We start from the raw sequence: 21,195 nt of genomic DNA on the forward strand, positions 1-21,195 counted from the left end.
TTCTTTAAAAAGAACAAAAAAAAGAAAAATCCATTTTATTGAATTATTTCTGTGCAATCACACCTTGTTATAATGGTCATTATGATCATTTAACAACTAAATGGAAAGAATTCTCTTGTCTCGGGTTCTCTATTGACTTTAATAATGCTTGGATCTATTTAGTCAATAAATCTGGATTTCTTTTGAAGGAACAATTGTATTGCCATGTTGTTTCTTTGTCTTACAAATTTTTAGCCCTGAGTTATGTACAGAAGTTAATAAAGAGAAGCAAACTAAAGGCAACGTTGATTAGCCAGTGGTTTTTATAGAACAATTGTATCTGGAGTTTATTGAGATCTGCGTCGCTTGTAAAATGAATGTAATGTTGTATTGATCGATACGGAAAAGCTTTTCTCGTTCCGATAAGGTTCCAGCTTAGATTGACATCCAATTCTTCCCTAATTCAAATGACGGCTTCGTAATTCCCCGAGCATCAAACGGCAAAGTTGATTCCATCATTTCTACACAGTATCAATCCAGGGAAAGTCGTCAGTAAACCGAAAGGATTAGGTCAAATTGTTGGAGGATAACATTCTAAGACACTACTGGATTTAATAAGAAAATTGATTGTTTATTGTAGAGATAGAAGAGGAATAGATTTTACCATTTTACATTGATTCTGGTGAGTAACATTTTTCAATGAAATCAATTTAAGTCCAAGTATCTTAAATTTTGAGTTTTTTCTCCTCCTAAGATGGTATTCAGTGAAATATATCTAAGCATAACAAGAAAACATTTTTTTATGAGTTAAAGACTGTGTAGTTAAGTATAATGAATTGGTTGTAAGACATAAGAAAATTAAAATGATACTAACAGGCAATCATGTTTAAAAAAGACAGACATTTACCAACTCCATTGTTGATAAAAATATTTTTTTTAATAACTTCAATTTTGATTAAATGAAAATAAAAAAAAAAAATCTTCTACTGAAGCAATAAGCTCTAATAAAAAAATTGTCTTGTTCTACCATCATATACTGATCTATAGCTGTTTATATATAGGTTTATGTTATATAAGAAATTGAGAGTTGAAAAGATATTTATATCTTCAAGAGCATATTGAATTTAAGTATAACTTCTAGTACTAGAAATATCATAAATTGAACTGTCTAACTGGTTAATGCAGACAAATAAATATAAATAATTGTTACTAGATAAAAACAGGATATTCCAAGAAAAAAAACCTCAAAAGGTGACCAAGGCACCTCAAGGATAGAAACAATAGCCTGTTACCATAGCAATGGTTCCATTATGAAAGGACACTTTTGAAGTGCTTTCTAAAGTTTAATAAGGCTGAGAAAAGAAAAATGAAAAATCATGCTAAGAATAACATTTTGAAAATAAATTGTGTTTGTCTGTTGTTAATCTTGTATCAAATCAATTATCTGAAGTTCCAAATAAAATCAGCTGGCTAAATTGAGTTGCCTTTAATTGATACTAGTTAGTTTTTCTGAGGAACTATTGTGCAAGAAATACCCTTATTAAAAGATTTATGGGAATATAACAATTAATAGAACTTTTTTTTCATATTTTGCCAAATACAATTTATGGTGTGCTATTTTCATATTTTATTAAAAAAAAATGGTAACCATAAGATGATGTCATATATATTTCTACATTCAAATGAAAAGTTTCTCAAACATTTTTACATTTTTGCAACAAAATTTGTTAACTTAAGTAACATAATTGAGACTGATCATTTAAGTCATTTTCTATGCAAGATGGCAGAATGTTGCCATACTACTAGCACCTTGAGTTTTACATTGTAAGACTGCTCTGTGTCCATGTGTTACTCTATCTATCTGTTACGTAACATGAAATATTTGCAGCTGAACGTAAAGGAACAACAATCAATCTGTTAACATCCTTTGCAGATACCATTGAGGTCTTTTTCTGTATCCAATTTTATAAAAAAATTTGTCCATTGCGTGTTAATAGAAAGTACTTGAACCAGATTTTATTCAAAGGTCAGAAATAAGAGTTCAAGGTCACAACACCAGAAAGGAGATTAAAGATGTGTAGGCACTGCAGTGTTTAAACTCATCTTGTTAAACATCATCCAATGTTTGCAAATAAATAAAATTTGCACATAATTTAAATGTCAAGGTCATAGCCAAAGGTTAAGGTCACCTGATAGTTTGTTCAAGTTATGTCGTATTGTAAGGGGATGCTTTGCTTTGGTGTACCATTTAATATTGACATTACATTTTAAGTTATATTTTATAAAACTGTTTGTATAATAAAAATTCTTCCTGTCTATATGTGACTGGATTGAGAATACCTGATAAAAATGTAGGAGTACACATTATATTGGCCTTAAGATGATGTTTGAACCTGGAATGAACCCAGAATGAACCAGGTAATCTAAATCCTGTCAGAATACTTTAATCTTGACCATTATTTCCAAAAATCAATATGGAAATTTTATCCCAGGAGTATCCTTTTAGCTTTAGCAGTTGATTGTAAAAAAATCACAACGAAGAATCATATTTCAACAGAGCAAATGATGTCAAAAGTTCCACTGAGTAACACGATCAATAGACTGTTTCATGCAAACATTAACCTTTGTCTACCTGAAACCAAGCTTGAAAACTGCCAACCACCTCAGGGATTAGGCTGATAGAAAGTATATCATGATTAATTAGATGTGTTGTCATTTGCAAAAAGTTATATGTATTGAAGCTGCTGATATTGTAATCTAACAGATATAGATTTGTATAATCAGGGTATGATTACTAGAATCAAGCCCTGTAGGGATATTCATGTATAGTAAGCATCGTCTGATATGCACAGTTTTCAGTTCAAGTGGAAAGAAAGTGACAAACACCAAAAGTTTGAAAGTTGAATTTTCTGATAATAAACCTTTTAAAAAGATTCATATATGATGATTATTTTCTTTTTATGCCCCACCTAGGGGCATTATGTTTTTCTGTCTGTGCGTCCGTCCGTTTTTTCGTCCGTCTGTCCCGCTTCAGGTTAAAGTTTTTGGTCAAGGTAGTTTCTGATGAAGTTGAAGTCCAATCAACTTGAAACTTAGTACACATGTTCCCTATGATATGATCTTTCTAATTTTAATGCCAAATTAGAGTTTTGACACAATTTCACGGTCAACTGAACATAAAGAATGATGGTGAGAGTGGGGCATCCGTGTACTATGGACACATTCTTGTTTCTGATTGATTCAAATTGAGCATCTTAGTATATTTTTTTTTTTATTTAAAACCCCTGTTCATCTTTAGTTGCAAAATATATTGTAATTTGATATGATAATCTTGTAAGATAAATGGATGAGTCATAGGTTTGTCAACAAACACAAAAGATAAGCTACCTTCTCCATCTCATGTTCCATATGTTTCAGTTTGATAAAAGATCAGCCAATCAAATGTCTTGCTTTAAAATCCAATGATTTAAATTCCAGAAACAATGCAACCAACAAATACATGCAGCTACCTTTTGACAGATTTGTGAAGTCTATAGTTTTCATTTCTAAATCATTCAATTGATATTGGTTGTGTATACATGAAATAAAAACTCCACACTTTCTTTAGCCTTTTGCATCTATCTAATAGGAACTGGTTGCTATAAGTACCTGTTGAATTTTCATGGGAGAAAATAAATATAACATTGTTTCACATTTTGTCATGCTGAGGTCTTTTATAGCTGACTTTACAGTATGGGTTTTGCTCATTGTTGCAGGTAGTATCATCTGCTGGTGATCTATAATTGCTTAAATACACGTAATTTGGACTTTGGTGGATAGTTGTTTCATTGGCAATCGTACCACTTCTTATTTTATCAACAGCAGCTGAGGTGTTGTACAGTTATAATAAATGTAAGAACTTTTACTGTACTCTAGTAAGTGATGAGTACAGTTATAATAAATGTAAGAACTTTTACTGTACTCTAGTAAGTGATGAGTACAGTTATAATAAATGTAAGAACTTTTACTGTACTCTAGTAAGTGATGAGTACAGTTATAATAAATGTAAGAACTTTTACTGTACTCTAGTAAGTGATGAGTACAGCTATAATAAATGTAAGAACTTTTACTGTACTCTAGTAAGTGATGAGTACAGTTACAATAAATGTAAGAGCTTTTACTGTACTCTAGTAAGTGATGAGTACAGTTATAATAAATGTAAGAACTTTTACTGTACTCTAGTAAGTGATGAGTACAGTTATAATAAATGTAAGAACTTTTACTGTACTCCAGTAAGTGATGAGTACAATAAATGTAAGAACTTTTACTGTACTCCAGTAAGTGATGAGTACAGTTATAATAAATGTAAGAACTTTTACTGTACTCTAGTAAGTGATGAGTACAGTTATAATAAATGTAAGAACTTTTACTGTACTCTAGTAAGTGATGAGTACAGTTATAATAAATGTAAGAACTTTTACTGTACTCTAGTAAGTGATGAGTACAGTTATAATAATGTAAGAGCTTTTACTGTACTCTAGTAAGTGATGACAGAAGAATTCGTTTGTATTATACAATTCATCACCATAGTTTCTGCAATATTCATTTACCAGGCTGTACTTGGCTTTTGTTCACTGATTGTTTTTGTCATTACTATTGACTGACATATACTTCAAAGCTTAGAAGTCAAAATGGCCACTGTCTGTTGACTATTTCTCTGGTTGAAAGGTTTTGTATAATACTGTTACTTTGAAGTGGAATTAATAAGATTTACAAGTTGTACTGCTTGACATATTTGAGGCTATAAGCATATTTGTGGTATATTTTAGTTAATAAATTTGTATTGCACTGTCTGAAAGAAAGGCATTTAGAATACAGGACAAATATATAGACAATTTAAGGAATCTAGGTTGTTCTTACATGTCATACATACTCTTACAAGCATAAATCTTTGTTGTGTTTATTTATGAATGTCATTTTGTATGCTTTTTTGAAAACTGAATTCTCCAAATTCTAGAATCTTTGATGTCTTCAATATTTGTACTAGGTACTAAGATGTAAAGACAGTTGTGTTTTATGGATATTTGTTGTTCTGTAATTACACCCTTTCAGGTGCTTTCAATAAGTACTTTGATACTTAAATTCAGATTTTTTCAAATAGGCTTCTAACGTTATTAGTGGTGTCTCAATGTTATTAGTGGTGTCTCAACGTTATTAGTCACGGTGTCTCTACCCTCGTATCAACCCAGTTTTGCAAATATTATATATATTATATTGATCACTAACTATGGTTGTTTGAATCATGTGAATATGTTATTTACTGGTCACTTCATTTAAATTGAAAGGAAAAAAAAAAAAAACGACTTGGGGTTGCATTCATAAATATCTATTTTTTGGCCCACGCTGTAGGTGACAGGGGCAATAAGTGTTATCCTTGATATTCCTTCTATCCGTCCCATTTTCTTTGCTAAGTATGAGCGGGGGCATTCGTGTCCTCAGACACATTCTTCTTTTATTTAAAAAGTGTCCTTTATATTAACATAATGTTCTAAGAAAACAAATCAGCTGGTTTCTTTGACTATAGTTTCTTTATTTTTTTTAGCTATTTTTATGTAAAAGATAAAATAGAGTTAGCATTCCTATTGGTATGATGTAGATGATTATAGATTTGTTATATAAAGTTTACAACCTTTAGGCCTGCAATTGTTTTGAAAGAAAACAGCTGAGCAAACTTTATGTATAAATCAAGTGATAGGATATAATGGTTTGACTGGAATGCACACTTTGTAGTGGTAAGTTAAGTTTCCTTTCATTTAATTAACCTGACTGTATTATATCATTTATATGATAAGGACCATTTAGACAAGGTCTAAAACTAATAGATCCACATTTATATATTAATTTCAATGCTTTGGATAGATATAATTGTTTTCAGTTATCAAGATTTTACTAAGGATTGTGCACATTTTTGTAGAACATTAATAAAGTTAATATATTTTGAGTACAATTTCTCTATATTAAAGTGCTGACAAAGTGTCAAACAGACTCAGCAATCAATCAGTCAACCATATTGAAGACTTAACTTTCACTTTGAGATGAGAACAGCAATAAAAGAACTGCTCCTTTGGAGTTTGCCATGTGCATATAAGGATTCTCTGTCATAAATTTAGAAAACATGTTCATTTATAATAACAACTGAAGCTGGCTTTATGGTCATAAACAATTTATAAAGATTAAATATATATGTAACTGCTCATATTTTAAAACATTTTTTAAATGATCTTGCTTTTTTGCTCTTTCACCTTGCACCTATTTTTCAATCAGAGACTTATTCTCATTCAAATGATGAATGAAGTTAATATGAATGAACTGTATACCACGAGAAGATTAAAATCCCACTCCCAGCAATTTCTTGTTTTGTGGGGAATCCTCTTTGAATTCCACAAAGAATTAATACCAATATAGGAAGGTGAAGTTAGAATCAATTTATTGATTCCTGTATAAAAATCTCTGATAGTGGCTTGATTACTATTGCAATTACAGGTTATTCTGTTAACTATTCACTGAAACGTTAAGAACGAATCTTGGAACCAGAAAGACATTGCTACAAAAAGCTAATTAAAGTTCTATAAATTAAGGAAGACGCACTACGTATTTATCAAATGTAATGGTTGATAAGATAATTAGACTTTGGTCATCAGTTGAAATAATCACTTAAATAGACTTTGCTAGTGTCTTTATACAGTTTAAAAGCTTACCAACCCAAAAAAGGCTTAGTATTAAAAACTTCCTTTTGAAGAATTTACAAGGATTGCTTTACTGGCCCAGTAAAGTTTATTGTGTAGGACTTTTACTGGTGGTTAATTTCAAAACTGCTGATGTAAGCATAATTAAATAGCAAATTTACATTGTTTCACCAGTCATAGTTGTTTCATTTGAATCAGATTTATTAAATTGGCATCTTGTAGTGAAATATCTTGTTTGGTAACAATCAGCTACAGAGCATATCCAACGATGTTAAATTTAGTCTATTTTACCACTCTTTAAGAAATCTTTCTTATAACAAAGTGTCAAGTTTAAGTGTCTATTTGTTATATATGCAAGAGAAAATTTCAATGAGAATGGACAGAATGTAACATTCTATAATAAATTAAAAATTCTCAAATTCTCTAGCTGATAATGAAAAGTAATAAAAAAAAACATATAGATGATTAGCTGATTGAAACCTACATATGGTTGATAGATCAATTTCTGGATACCTCTTGTGCCTACTGTAATATTTGTCTAGTTTGCAAATAGTCACGATTAACTAGGAGGATTTACTTAGTCAAACATTTGTGTTTTGTACTATGTAGGAAGCTCCCTCCCCCACAAACTGACAAATTATCATTCACTTCAGTTCTGAATGGATAGTTCTATATATTCTTGATTGAATGCATCTGTATCTATTGATTAGAAAGTTGATTCACAGAAAGTTTGGTTGTAGTAAAATAGATTAAACATTTGATATATTGCAGAACTGGTATATATGTTCTAAATCATCATTTTAAATTGTTGCTGTATCTTTTTACAGTTTTCAATCAATTGCTCAAACCACAGTTTTAAGTCAAAATGAGATAGGCAAGTTATATCCTCATACTAAAGGAAGCCCTGGTCTAGCCCAACCTTTCTTCTGATCTTCTGTTCAGCTAAAAACTATAATTCTGTTAGGGACTCAATAGGAAGTATGTTATGCAGTGGGAAAACTGTCTCCCTTTCAAATAGAGCTCTCAGTATTTTGTATTTTCTCAGCAAGAATTTCGTTGATTAAAAACTTTCTGATAATGATATAAACAAATAACAATCATACAATGTTATCATATGTAGAGTTTTAGACCTCTCATACAATGTTATCATATGTAGAGTTTTAGACCTCTTATACAATGTTATCATATGTAGAGTTTTAGACCTCTCATACAATGTTATCATATGTAGAGTTTTTAAGACCTCTCATACAATGTTATCATATGTAGAGTTTTAGACCTCTTATACAATGTTATCATATGTAGAGTTTTAGACCTCTTATACAATGTTATCATATGTAGAGTTTTAGACCTCTTATACAATGTTATCATATGTAGAGTTTTAGACCTCTCATACAATGTTATCTTATGTAGAGTTTTTAAGACCTCTCATACAATGTTATCATATGTAGAGTTTTAGACCTCTTATACAATGTTATCATATGTAGAGTTTTAGACCTCTCATACAATGTTATCATATGTAGAGTTTTAGACCTCTTGTACAATGTTATCATATGTAGAGTTTTAGACCTCTTATACAATGTTATCATATGTAGAGTTTTAGACCTCTCATACAATGTTATCATATGTAGAGTTTTAGACCTCTTGTACAATGTTATCATATGTAGAGTTTTAGACCTCTTATACAATGTTATCATATGTAGAGTTTTAGACCTCTCATACAATGTTATCATATGTAGAGTTTTAGACCTCTTATACAATGTTATCATATGTAGAGTTTTAGACCTCTTATACAATGTTATCATATGTAGAGTTTTAGACCTCTTATACAATGTTATCATATGTAGAGTTTTAGACCTCTTATACAATGTTATCATATGTAGAGTTTTAGACCTCTTGATATAAGAAACAAAGTAAACATAAGATTATTGTGAGCTTTATGTAGAACTAGTGAAAAATGGTACTATGTAAAAACAATTCTTAATTTGACTCCTACTTCAATCTTTCTCAGAAACATACCAGTCTGAAGCCCCCCCCTATAAAAAAACAAACTAAAATCTATTCAAACATAGTTTTAACCAACTCTGTAACATTGTAAATTGTTTCATGTTCAGAATCTAACATGATATTGTCTAACCTCAAAGTTTGGATGAAGCTGAGAACTTTTAGTAAAGTTAAAATGTCTTACTGAAAATGGCCCTTGTATGACATAAATTCTGGATAAACGGTTCCTAAATGCAGTTTCATTCTGATTTGATAATATGTGCAGCATGGGGTCTACATTGACAACATCGGTGCAGTTCAAAAGACAGGGAAGACAGAAGGTAACTAACTAACTTACTAGTTTTATTCAGTATAAAATCCAGTACAAAAGGATCAACGCTGATATACATGAAAACATAGAAAAACAAAACAAAAATAAAACATAAAGAGACAACAATTGTGACACTTATAACAAACAATAGACAAAACAACCACTTCAATATTATGCAATTATTCCCACTGATGAATTTCTAATCAAAATACATTTGTCTATATATAAAAGAAATCTGTTGAGAACATCAGTCTCCGAACAGTTCATTAAATATCTAAATTTATCAAAATTATCTAAAATACAAAAACACGGTATAATATTAACAAGTCATCATTAAACTTTTTCCTCTCCTCTTGATAGAGGTAAGGTATGCTTGTGAAATAGAACTCTTATGGTTCAGGAAAAAGAACCCTTATATTCTAGAATGAAATATTCCGAATTACATTTATTTTGATCTGAATGGTTTTTATATCAATCCTAATTTGATATTTGAGCATAACCAAGCTACTCTAGCTGGTCTTGTCCTTTGCCATTATCTTTTAGATTTCATTTTGTTCTGAGCCCAATGAAGACATATCTGTAAAGTTTTCAATATCTGCTTATCAATCTAGTTCCATAGAAGTTTTATCCTGTTCATTCTCTCCTATATAATAGATTATATAATGTCACTGGTGCAGGTTTGTTATACATAGAAACTAATGATTATGGACTAGAATTACTTCATCCCTAACATCCTAAGAAAATTAATCTGAGAAAATTAATTGAGAGATATCATTTTGCTGGAGTCTTGTGACAGCGTGATTTAGAGGATTAGCCATTATGATTTATAGATGTTGAAAATATTGAGGATGCTGTGTAAGCAAAAATTCATTAACAACAAATAAAGATGAATTGATTATTTTATTTTATATTTAGCATGCAGAGAACATTCATTAATACAATAAAAGATAAAAGGCCTTTAGAATTTTGCCTTGGGGTTATTTTTTCATTTTTAAAATGAACAGCAGATCTAAGAGATACTGAGGTCCCCTTTTATGAAGCAGATAACTTGTAGGTATTTAACCTTTTTTGTCTAAAGTGCCCCTGGCCCGCTTTATTTCAAAATCCTTGATTCTCCACTTAGGAGACATAATTGTTTGTCTATCTTGCTTAAGAAGCCATCACAAATATTTTGCAGGATCTGTACAGATGCATGACAGAGCTATTAATTTGCTATCCCAACTTTAATGATTAATAGAATTTCAATACATTAGTAATTTTCTTAGATGTAATTCTTTAAGTTTATAAAACTTGAACATCTGTAGAAACAAAGAAAGAAGCCTTCTGTTCATAACTACCTAGTGTAAAGTTGTCTGGCCTGATGGACAATAATTATAGCCAATACAGTCATTAAAGTAGAATCATTAGCCTTCTTAAACAGACAAACTTCAGGATCCAGATTTTGTATTACTTCCTGATCTGTTGTTGGAACTTGTTTTAAATGTTTTTGTTAAAGTCGATTCCCTTCATTTTTGCATTAGAAAAAATTAAATTCTTAAGAACTGCTGGAATGATCTGAAGGTCTAAACTCAGGATTAGGGTATTAAAAATTCTACTCTAGTTGAATAAATACAAATCAGTAACTAAAACAGGTTCAAGGAAAATAGTATTAAATGTATGCTCACAGTGACTGAAATTGTATTAATAATGTCCTGCATTCATATATCAGTAGCTATACTTCTAAGAAGGTTTAATGGAGTAACATCATTGGAGGACAGGAAGCTGTGATCTTGTGCAATGCTCAATATATATTTGTGCTAGACTTCAGTACAAGAAAAATGACATAGAATTAAGTTCTTGTTTTAATTATCAGTTACCGACACAATGATTTAACAAAATTATTAAATAAAATCTGTATCAATAAGTTTGTTAAGCCAAAAAAAAGGAAGTTTTGTTGATAAAGTATATTGGTTGCCCATGTGTTGAATTTCCACCAAGATTAACAGAAAGTGTAAAAAAATTGAATCTAAACTGAGGCTGTTCTTAGCCCATAGTTGTAGTTTTTGGTTTTTGTGAACGTAGTTGTTTTTCCCTCTAGTGTAATGAAGTTGTATCTGTTTGTTTATTTATATAGTGTACCATAAAATGTAGCTTACAACAAAATTAAATATTAGTTTTATCTCATATTGCAACATCACAGTATGGAGTTCCTATGACAAATTATAGAATTATTAGACACGAGGGAATGGGTCGTTAAACATAACACATTTCTTATCAACTTCAGAGTTTGTTCAACATGTTTTCACCAGCATCTCTGTTTACTTTATATTAACAGTAGAAGACTAATTACAAAATAAGTTCTCCCTCTTTTCATGCATTTTGGCACTTATGTCTTAATAGTTTTTGCAAAATGCCTTTTGTTCAATATGTGTGACGAAGTTGATATAGAACTGATAAAGGGGTATTAGATTGTTTATATATGGCAAATTACAAACTTGTGAATGGAATAGTCATACAAAGTCACATTTTTTAGGGTAAGATTTTATACATGTATCTTATTTAGTTGAACATTGATTTCTCATATTTTTTAAATGCATATGTAATACACTATCCAATTTTTCATTCACTGTTTTCGTCATAGAAAACTTTAACTAAGTTCCTCTAATGTTTTGGTTGACAATTTATCAAATGTGTTTTTTATGAGTTTTGAAATTTTTTAGCAGGAAATGTAGGTAATGCATTAACCAACTAACCTTATTTATATTTCTGTATGTGAACATTGTTTTGCAATATTACAACATAAAATATCAGTTGTCAAATTGAGGGATGAACAAGATGCTAGTTTTACTTTGTCTCCTCTAATTAAATCACCTCTTTTATCTTCTCTCTATTCACAGTATATTTGCATTTTTAGAATTTTTCTGTGATACCTTTTGTATACATCTATGGTTTACCTCATGTGTTTTTGTGAGCCTTCTTCAAAATATTTTAGCAAATTGGTCTGAAAATTAGATTTAAACAAAATTTATATAAATTTATAATACCTGTGCTTGTAACACCTCTTGCGAGAAACTTGTAACTGGCCCTACTATATTTTCAAGGCCTGACAGGGCCTGAATCATGAACACTGTTTTTGTGTTGGTAAACAAGTTTTGACATCCCTTAAAATCAATTTTGGATGGTTGTCTCTCATTAAATTTAAAAATTGGTTGACATTGTACTCCATTAAAGTTTGTTAATTTCTTGATTATTTCATAATAGACTCTTGAAATTGGTTAGAAACTTTGTCAAAGATTTATTTGTTGAAGAAAACTTTGAAAATGATAGTGTGAAAGGGGATTTTTAGCCACAAAACCAGATTCTGCAATATATAAATACGGAATTGACCCCTTTGTACTCTTTAGAAATAGCTTATATAATTTTAAACCATGAATCAGCTAAATTAACGTTCTAGAGTATCTGAAACATGCATTAGAATGAAAAAAAAGTAGTTTATTGGTTGTTTTTCAGCAGTATAGTGTCAATTTCCTATTTGCTTTTTACTTCTAAAGTGTAGAACTTCATTAAATCCATTAAAATGTTCATTTCGGAAATGTATCACATTTTCACAGTAGCCACAGAGATCAATTAAACCTCAGAGCGAAAAATAAAAATATTTTCAATTTGAAAAAAGTTGACATCTGAAGATTTCCTTTTGAGTTACCATGGAAATGAAAAGTGTGTCCTGCAATCCATTTGTAAGTCTAGGTTGGTAAGTTTGAAATCAATATTTGCTGGAAGCTGTTCCATGACTTGAAATTATTACCTAGTTATAAATCACTTTGTGTTCTACTTGAGTTAGTCTATGTGGCATGTTTGACAGTAATTACTTTATTGGAAGCTCTTGTGATTTACTATGTGACAATACTAAAGCTTACTTTGCAGAATAAAGAAGCAATTAGTATTATTTCCTTTCTCTGTAAGCTTTATATAATTCTTCATGCACTTACATTTTAAGTACATTTAAAAGAGGCCACAATAGAATAAGTCCAGGATAACATGTAGAATCTTCAATTACATTGCAGTTTATCTGACCTAAATTGACCTATATGCATGCAGACGTTTGACCTATATACATGCAGCTATCTGACATTGACCTATATGCTGCAGTTGATCTGATCTTTGACTTTTCATATATAAAGTAAAAGGTGAAAGTCAGTGGTTAAGTTGGAACTTTTCCTTGGAAAAAAAAGAGTGTTTACCAAGAGATCAGAGGGTTTGTGATCAAATTTCAACAATTTAGCTTACATAAAATAATATAAAACTTTTACAAAGCCATGAAAGCCATTGTCCACTTTCTACTTTAAATAATAGTACAAGATATCTGGTATACATCAGACAGTCAAACATGTAATTTTTGCAATGTTTGTACCAAGTAGTGTCACTATCATAGAGGGAGGCTGAAGTAACTAAGTTGCATATTGTTTTAAGTGGTGAAAATGAATGCAAAGTTGGTTTGTTGATTAGTCATTTAAAGTACTAATGAACTACTTTTAAATATTATAATAATGTACTGCAGAATAAACAATGTTAGTTGTTAATTTTTCTAACCTTTTTTTCTATTTTTTTTTACAGTTGAGTTGAAAACAAAAGACACAATTTGATTGTATAGAGTTATCTTGAAGTTTGAGTTTTAACATTTTTGTAATTTTTGGTAAGTGAGGATTTTTTTTCTTTACATGAAAAATGGCCTGATTATGATGATAGTTGAAGAGATGGTATTTAAAACAACAATTACTCACTTGTTATTTTAATCTATCAGATCATCTTAAATTGTTAACTTCATTTTCATTTCTGTAGCTATCTTATCTTTTTAAAGAAATCCATAAAAAAACTGAAAAAAAACATCTTCAGATGTAATTTTTTTCACCCAAAGTAACATTCAGCAGAGATCTCGATGAATGAGGAGCTTGATAAGATAGTAGTTTTTGATATTATGGAAAACATTCAATGGATGCAGAAGTTATTGTGCAGACAGCATAATTTGCAGCTTTAAATCAGATTTTGTGACTACAAAAGGTTTCATTAATGTGATTATTGATTCAGTGAAGCCTGATTGGTTGGCTAATAGATTATTTTTTAGCTAATGTCTGATTTTCAGACTCACTGACTTCAGATACTTTTGAAATAAAACCAAAGCTAGTTTTTATTCTGCTTTATTGCGGGAAAGGGGTTCAGAGGTGAAGGGAAAATGCAGGAATAGTCTATTCAATGCATCTTTTAAACTATGATAAGGTTGATAAATGCTTATATTACTTACATTATTAAAACTGTTTAAGTAATCCACAACTAATTAGATCTGTATATCTATGTATATTAATACATGTCAAACGTCATGTAAAAAAATGTTGTAAAATTTCATTTTCTATTAATTATAACTGATTTCATTGTATCCTGTTAGATTGCTATTTAAAATTGTTCATATTTTTACAGTGAGAGACCAGATCTGCATCAATAATGACAATTTAGATTTTTAAAAGTGCTTTACTCATTTTTCGGTGTCATCTATATCATTGTGAAAAATATGAAGTTCCCTAATGAAAAATATATGTACCTTATAGATATATATAAAATAAAAGCACTTCATATTTTTCATATGTATTAAAAGACATAATTATAGATTATAACATGTCCTTTTCTATATAGGCCATGGTATCATCCCGAGACTCCCATAATAGCTCAAGGCTTTAGCCGAGGGCTTATATGGGTCGAGGGATGATAGCAGGGCCCAATTATGGATTTTTTTTTTTTTTTAAGGCTGCTATAATTTATTTATCACATATTATGCAAATGCTTAAAAAAGTATAAAAAAATATTAGGCCACACTTAAAAATATTTTGGTTTGCCCAAACCCTACCCAAAGGTAGAGACAGTGGGTAGGTAGGTAGGCATTTTTTTTTTTTTTTTTTCGGCAACGAGAAAATTGAAGTGTCAGATGTTTTTTAGTCTTCATGCCTATCTGATTAAAAAAAAACTTTTTCACACATCAGGACAATAAAAGATTTTGAGTAGGCAGCTATTTTCTGGGTAGGTAGGGTTAGGGCAAACAAACATATTCTTTTTTATGGCCTTATTCTGTCTGGCAAGATCATATATTTTTTGTCCTCCATTGAAATAACTTCATTATTACAAAGCTCCCCAACCGTTCAAATTTATAGTCCTTGAATATTAGTATTAGTGTTCTTTCAGCTTATGACGTCATAACTGGGCGCATTAACTGGTTATTTGCCCAGGGAAGGAATAGGACTTGGTCAAATCTGCAGTTATTGCATATATGCAAAACCCAATGTTTTCTTGACAAATATGTGATAATAATATTAACACTTGCATAATATTGCAAAATTGTCCACCATTACTTAAAATCACACAAGCTCCCCCAAAATTAAAAAAATGTTTATGTCATAATTAAAAGTCATTGTTATATTGACATCAGAAGGTTATTCCAAGTCAGATCTAGGGTCATTCTGAGAGAATATTCAGCTTAAAACCAAATGTGTAAATATGTCTGGAAAAAAAAATAAAAAAAATTTGGTATTCTTTTAGCTTTGTAGTATGAATGACTTTTCCAGATCAGAATTAAGTGATGCAGTGTAATTGACCTGAGCAAAGGGGTTGTCTTTCAAATGACTTGAGGGAAACACATGCTGCATATGCATGTGGTTTTATTGTCTGATTTTTTGTTCGTCTGTTTACATCAGTAAAACAAATGTATCCGTCAGAGATGACAAAACAGAAGTAAGGAAATAATAGTTAATTATGTTATTAGGCAAGTAATGAGTGCAAATTACATCTGTAAATTGAATTGTTGATATAGATATGGGGGAAAAACTAGGCAACATTGACATAATATGACTGATTTACTCTGCTGCATTATGTAACTGACATAACAAATAATTCTCATCTCTAAAAAAAAACTGTTATACTGATTATTATAAGTAACACTGTAAGTAAATGTTAAAATTACCAGCTAAGTGGTACACAACTTTCAAAGATGCATTTACCCCTAGAGAAGTAATGGTATAGAAATATACAGTTACTTATGAAGTAGGCTACATGAACTTCTTCTCTTCAGCATCAGGACTATAAGGTTTGATATTCATACACAGTCATCACTGTTTTTGATTGACAATATTGAATCTAATTCGCTCCCCGTGGAGAGAGTACATTGCTCTGACATAATGGTTATAACCCTTGCTGCAACTCCCTCGAAGGGCTAATCAGTGCCTGGCCTTTTGCAAACGGAAATTTCTTGTTATCCAACATGCCCTAATTCCTGTTTATCTGTAAAATGTTCATATTAGATTCCAAGTCCATATTAGATACCAAGTCTATTTACCATCCAGAAAAAAAATGTTTCTTGTTTCTGAATATTCATGAAATATAAAAAATTTCAATTTGTCGTTACGCAAACAACTATCAATCATTATTGGCCGAACTATATACTGCAAGGCCAGCAGCAGTAGGTTGTAGAACTATATACTGCAAGGCCAGCAGCAGTTGGTTGCAGAACTATATACTGCAAGGCCAGAAGCAGTTGGTTGTAGAACTATATACTGCAAGGCTAGCAGCAGTTAGTTTTTGAACTATATACTGCAAGGCCAGCAGCAGTAGGTTGTAGAACTATATACTGCAAGGCCAGCAGCAGTTGGTTGTAGAACTATATACTGCAAGGCCAGCAGCAGTTGGTTGTAGAACTATATACTAAGGCCAGCAGCAGTTGGTTGTAGAACTATTTACTGCAAGGCCAGCAGCAGTTGGTTGTAGAACTATATACTGCAAGGCCAGCAGCAGTTGGTTGTAGAACTATATACTAAGGCCAGCAGCAGTTGGTTGTAGAACTATTTACTGCAAGGCCAGCAGCAGTTAGTTGTAGAACTATACACTACAAGGCCAGCAGTAGTTAGTTGTAGAACTATATACTGCAAGGCCAGCAGCAGTTAGTTGTAGAACTATATACTGCAAGGCCAGCAGCAGTTGGTTGTAGAACTATATACTGCAAGGCCAGCAGCAGTTAGTTGTAGAACTATATACTGCAAGGCCAGCAGCAGTTAGTTGTAGAACCATATACTCCAAGGCCAGCAACAGTTGGTTGCAGAACTATATACTGCAAGGCCAGCAGCAGTTGGTTGTAGAACTATATACTGCAAGGCCAGCAGCAGTTAGTTGTAGAACAATATACTGCAAGGCCAGAAGCAGTTGGTTGTAGAACTATATACTGCAAGGCTAGCAGCAGTTAGTTGTAGAACTATATACTGCAAGGCCAGCAACAGTTGGTTGTAGATCTATATACTGCAAGGCCAGCAGCAGTTGGTTGTAGATCTATATACTGCAAGGCCAGCAGCAGTTGGTTGTAGAACTATATACTGCAAGGCCAGCAGCAGTTGGTTGTAGAATTATATACTGCAAGTCTTTAAAGCCAGCAGCAGTTGGTTGTAGAATTATATACTGGAAGTCTTAAAAGCCAGCAGTAGTTGGTTGCAAACTACAAAATAGCTAAATTAGATCTATTTTTGATACACTTTTTCTGATATAATACTACAGTAATTTGAAAAAAGGATCGTCAATAATTAAAATGTATATGAATTATTTTCTCAAATACAGGTAGTAATGAATTCTGTAATGAATTAAATTTTTTCTGAATTAAAAAATTCTCCCTAAATTGAAAGTTATATCAGACATCATAAAAGAAAATAATATTCCAGAAAACATTTCTGTTTATTGTGATTTTACTACTGAAATGATTTTTACTTATCAATTGAATCATTTATCTTCAGACAGTTTACAATAGCTACTCCTATACAGCTATAAACAAAGAGGCACTCCAATACAGATTGAAGTATAATCTTCAACAAGATGACATCATTTCTCTTATATCATTGTAACGTTTTGACCTTGTATAAACAGTTTGAACTCTATATCTATAACAGTGTGTAAGTCTTAATGTAGATAGGTTGTTGGCGTCAGTAGCAATGTGTAGAAGATTATCCAAGCTGCTATATTATGTACGCTTTATGATTTCTTCTATTAATTTCCTGAATGCATTTATGTATGGTACTTAGATGCCTCTTCGTTCTCCATCTGTCTACCTGTTCTGTGACAGAAGATAAGTTTCCTGATAATTTAAACTTTTGGATAAAATAACTTTACTTATCTCTTTACATGCTTTTTTTTTTTTTTTTTTTTATATAGATTAGACCGTTGGTTTTCACGTTTGAATGGTTTTACACTAGTAATTTTTGGGGCCCTTTATAGCTTGCTGTTCGGTGTGAGCCAAGGCTCTTGTGTTGAAGACCATACTTTGACCCATAATGGTTTACTTTTATAAATTTTGACTTGGATGGAGAGTTGTCTCATTGGCACTTATACCACATCTTCTTATATCTCTTTAATCTTGACAGAACATAATTTATGTAGGAATACATTAACACTATAGTTTTCGGTATCGGGAGTCAATCACAGATCCAGTCTTTTATCCAATCTTCCTTAAGTTTGTTTTTTGCTTCATATAGAGGAGTATTATATAGTTTCAAGGTCAAGAGTCAAAGTTCAGTGTCGTAATTTACATAGATTTATGATCAAAACCTGTAGGAGTTGTAGAGCTCTATTAATATATCCAGCAATTACAAATGCTATATCTTAAGGTTAAAAGTCAAGGTCATCTTATAGCCAAAACAGGCAAATAAATGTGTTTGATAGTGAGAGTATGACATATTTTGTTGATCTAATATTTCTTTTGATTTTGATGTTAAAGTTTCTTGACAATATATATTTATGTGATATTGTTTTTCTATATTATATCTAAACTACTAAAATAATGAGGTCCAATAATTAACAAGTTCCAGGTCATATTCAATACCGATACCAAAAGTATATGTCACCTGTAGTTTCCGGTTGTAGTAAGAAAACCATGACGTGTTCAACCAGAAAGATTTTGAAAGCAGAGAAAACTGTGCACCATATAATTAGCATGACTTTATCATATGACAATATGAATACTAAAAATCCAGGCTAAAAATAAGACGTAGGTACTGTAATTCATTCACGGACCCACACACGGGTGTGTTCTAGTGTAATATATAAAATAAATATGTTCATGAACTGGTATATAAAATATTAATTGTAAAAAAAAAAAAAAAAAAATGGAAACAAAACACTGACACATTAAAAAGATAAATAAATACTAAGTTACCTAGTTCTTTTTTATTATGGACTGCAAATGAGACAAATGTTTTCATGTTGTTGTTTTAATCCAGACAAGAGGATTAGCTATACAGAAAATCTGTTAAGAAGTGTATATACACTAGATTGTTCTGTCCCCTCGAGTGTAGTAAGAGAAGTATAAATTGAGTTAGTATTTCTACCATGTATCCCACTAAAAGGGTCATGAAAGTTTGATGAGTTTGTGAGGGTTTTCTTGGCATTCAGTTGGATCTTTGTTTCCCCTTTAGGATATGTCAGAAACAATACTAGGATGCTATAAAGCAATTAAATATTAAAAACAGTTTTGTTGTTGTAGTATACGAAGGTACTATTAGAATACAGCCATCAATTTTAAATGGTTTTTCTTCAGATGAAAGCTTTCTTAAATAAAAGAACTTGGTTAATTCATAACTGAACTGTGACATGATAGTATACATTTAACCTGTCTAATTGAACCATGTGTTAACTGGAGACCTGTCGGAACTGAATTCTGGCTTTATGACAGTCTTAATGTAAATAAAACATCTTTGGGCTACTTTTCAGATGAATATATAGCATCCAGTTCCCTCAAAAATATAATTCAATTTCAGGCAGAGGATTAGTATCTCTGGTAAATGGCAAGGTTTTAATTAAACATTTTGATTAAAAATGTTCGGCATATTTTGCAATTGTACCAGGACTTTAAGGTTGTCACCTATATAGAAATAAGGAGATGTGGTATGATTGCCAATAAGACAACTACTCACCCAAGTTCAAATGAAGTGGATGTAAGCAATTATAGGCAACAACAATGAGAAAAACCCATACTGTATAGTTGGCTATAAAAGGCCCTGACATGAAAAATATGAAACAATTCAATTGAGAAAATTAACGGCTAATTTATAACAAAACCATTTACGGAAAACAAATATGACAGACATGAACCAACGACAACCACTGAACTACAGACTCCTGACTTGGGACAGGCACATAAAGACCACTGAACAGTTTGAACTACAGACTCCTGACTTGGGACAGGCACATAAAGATCACTGAACAGTCTGAACTACAGACTCCTGACTTGGGACAGGCACATAAAGACCACTGAACAGTCTGAACTACAAACTCCTGACTTGGGACAGGCACATAAAGACCTAGACTTGTTTTAGCTGTTTAAGGACATCTCTTGGATCTGATTGATGAAAACAAAATTGTAAAGGCTTCCCATACTTAGAATTGGAGTGTATCTGATGAAATTGTATGTTGTGATAACACTGGTAGGATTTAAATGACAAGTTTTCATTCACAATTTTCATTTTATAAATAGTGTCATTTTACTGAAATTATGGTTACAAGCAAAATTGAGTTTTGAGTTTATAATATGACATCATTACAAATTTCCACCATTGAAACTTTAGTGTGTTGAAAGTTTAAACTGTCCGATGCAGTGACAGAAAACAAACATTAATGACTTTGGTTGTAGTGGCCATCAAGTTGTGCTTTCTGACATTTATAAAAAGGAAAATAAAATTGAGAATGGAAATGGGGAATGTGTCAAAGAGACAACAACCCGACCACAGAACAGACAACAGCAGAAGGCCACCAACAGCTCTTCAATGCAGCGAGAAATTCCCGCACCCGGAGGCGTCCTTCAGCTGGCCCCTAAACAAATATATATACTAGTTCAGTGATAATGAACGCCATACTAAACTCCAAATTGTACACAAGAAACTAAAATTAAAAATAATACAAGACTAACAAAGGCTAGAGGCTCCTGACTTGGGACAGGTGCAAAAATGCGGCGGGGTTAAACATGTTTATGAGATCTCAACCCTCCCCCTATACCTCTAGCCAATGTAGAAAAGTAAACGCATAACAATACGCACATTAAGATTCAGTTCAAGAGAAGTCCGAGTCTGATGTCAGAAGATGTAACCAAAGAAAATAAACAAAATGACAATAATACATAAATAACAACAGACT

The 21,195-nt window shown here is 31.5% G+C and overlaps 1 protein-coding gene across 1 annotated transcript in view; it reads left to right on the top strand.

Annotated features, from left to right (window-relative positions):
- Window positions 1–296: 296 nt before the first annotated feature.
- The window catches only part of LOC127727252 (tyrosine-protein phosphatase Lar-like), a 151,786-nt gene continuing 130,887 nt past the window's right edge, over window positions 297–21,195 (top strand). Inside the window, exon 1 of the mRNA XM_052234738.1 lies at window positions 297–661. The gene's annotated coding sequence lies outside the window, so the exon portion shown is untranslated. The remainder of the gene's footprint in view (window positions 662–21,195) is intronic.

This window comes from Mytilus californianus, unplaced genomic scaffold (genome assembly GCF_021869535.1).
Source record: "Mytilus californianus isolate M0D057914Y unplaced genomic scaffold, xbMytCali1.0.p SCAF_19, whole genome shotgun sequence".
NCBI classification, from domain to species: Eukaryota; Metazoa; Mollusca; class Bivalvia; order Mytilida; family Mytilidae; genus Mytilus; species Mytilus californianus.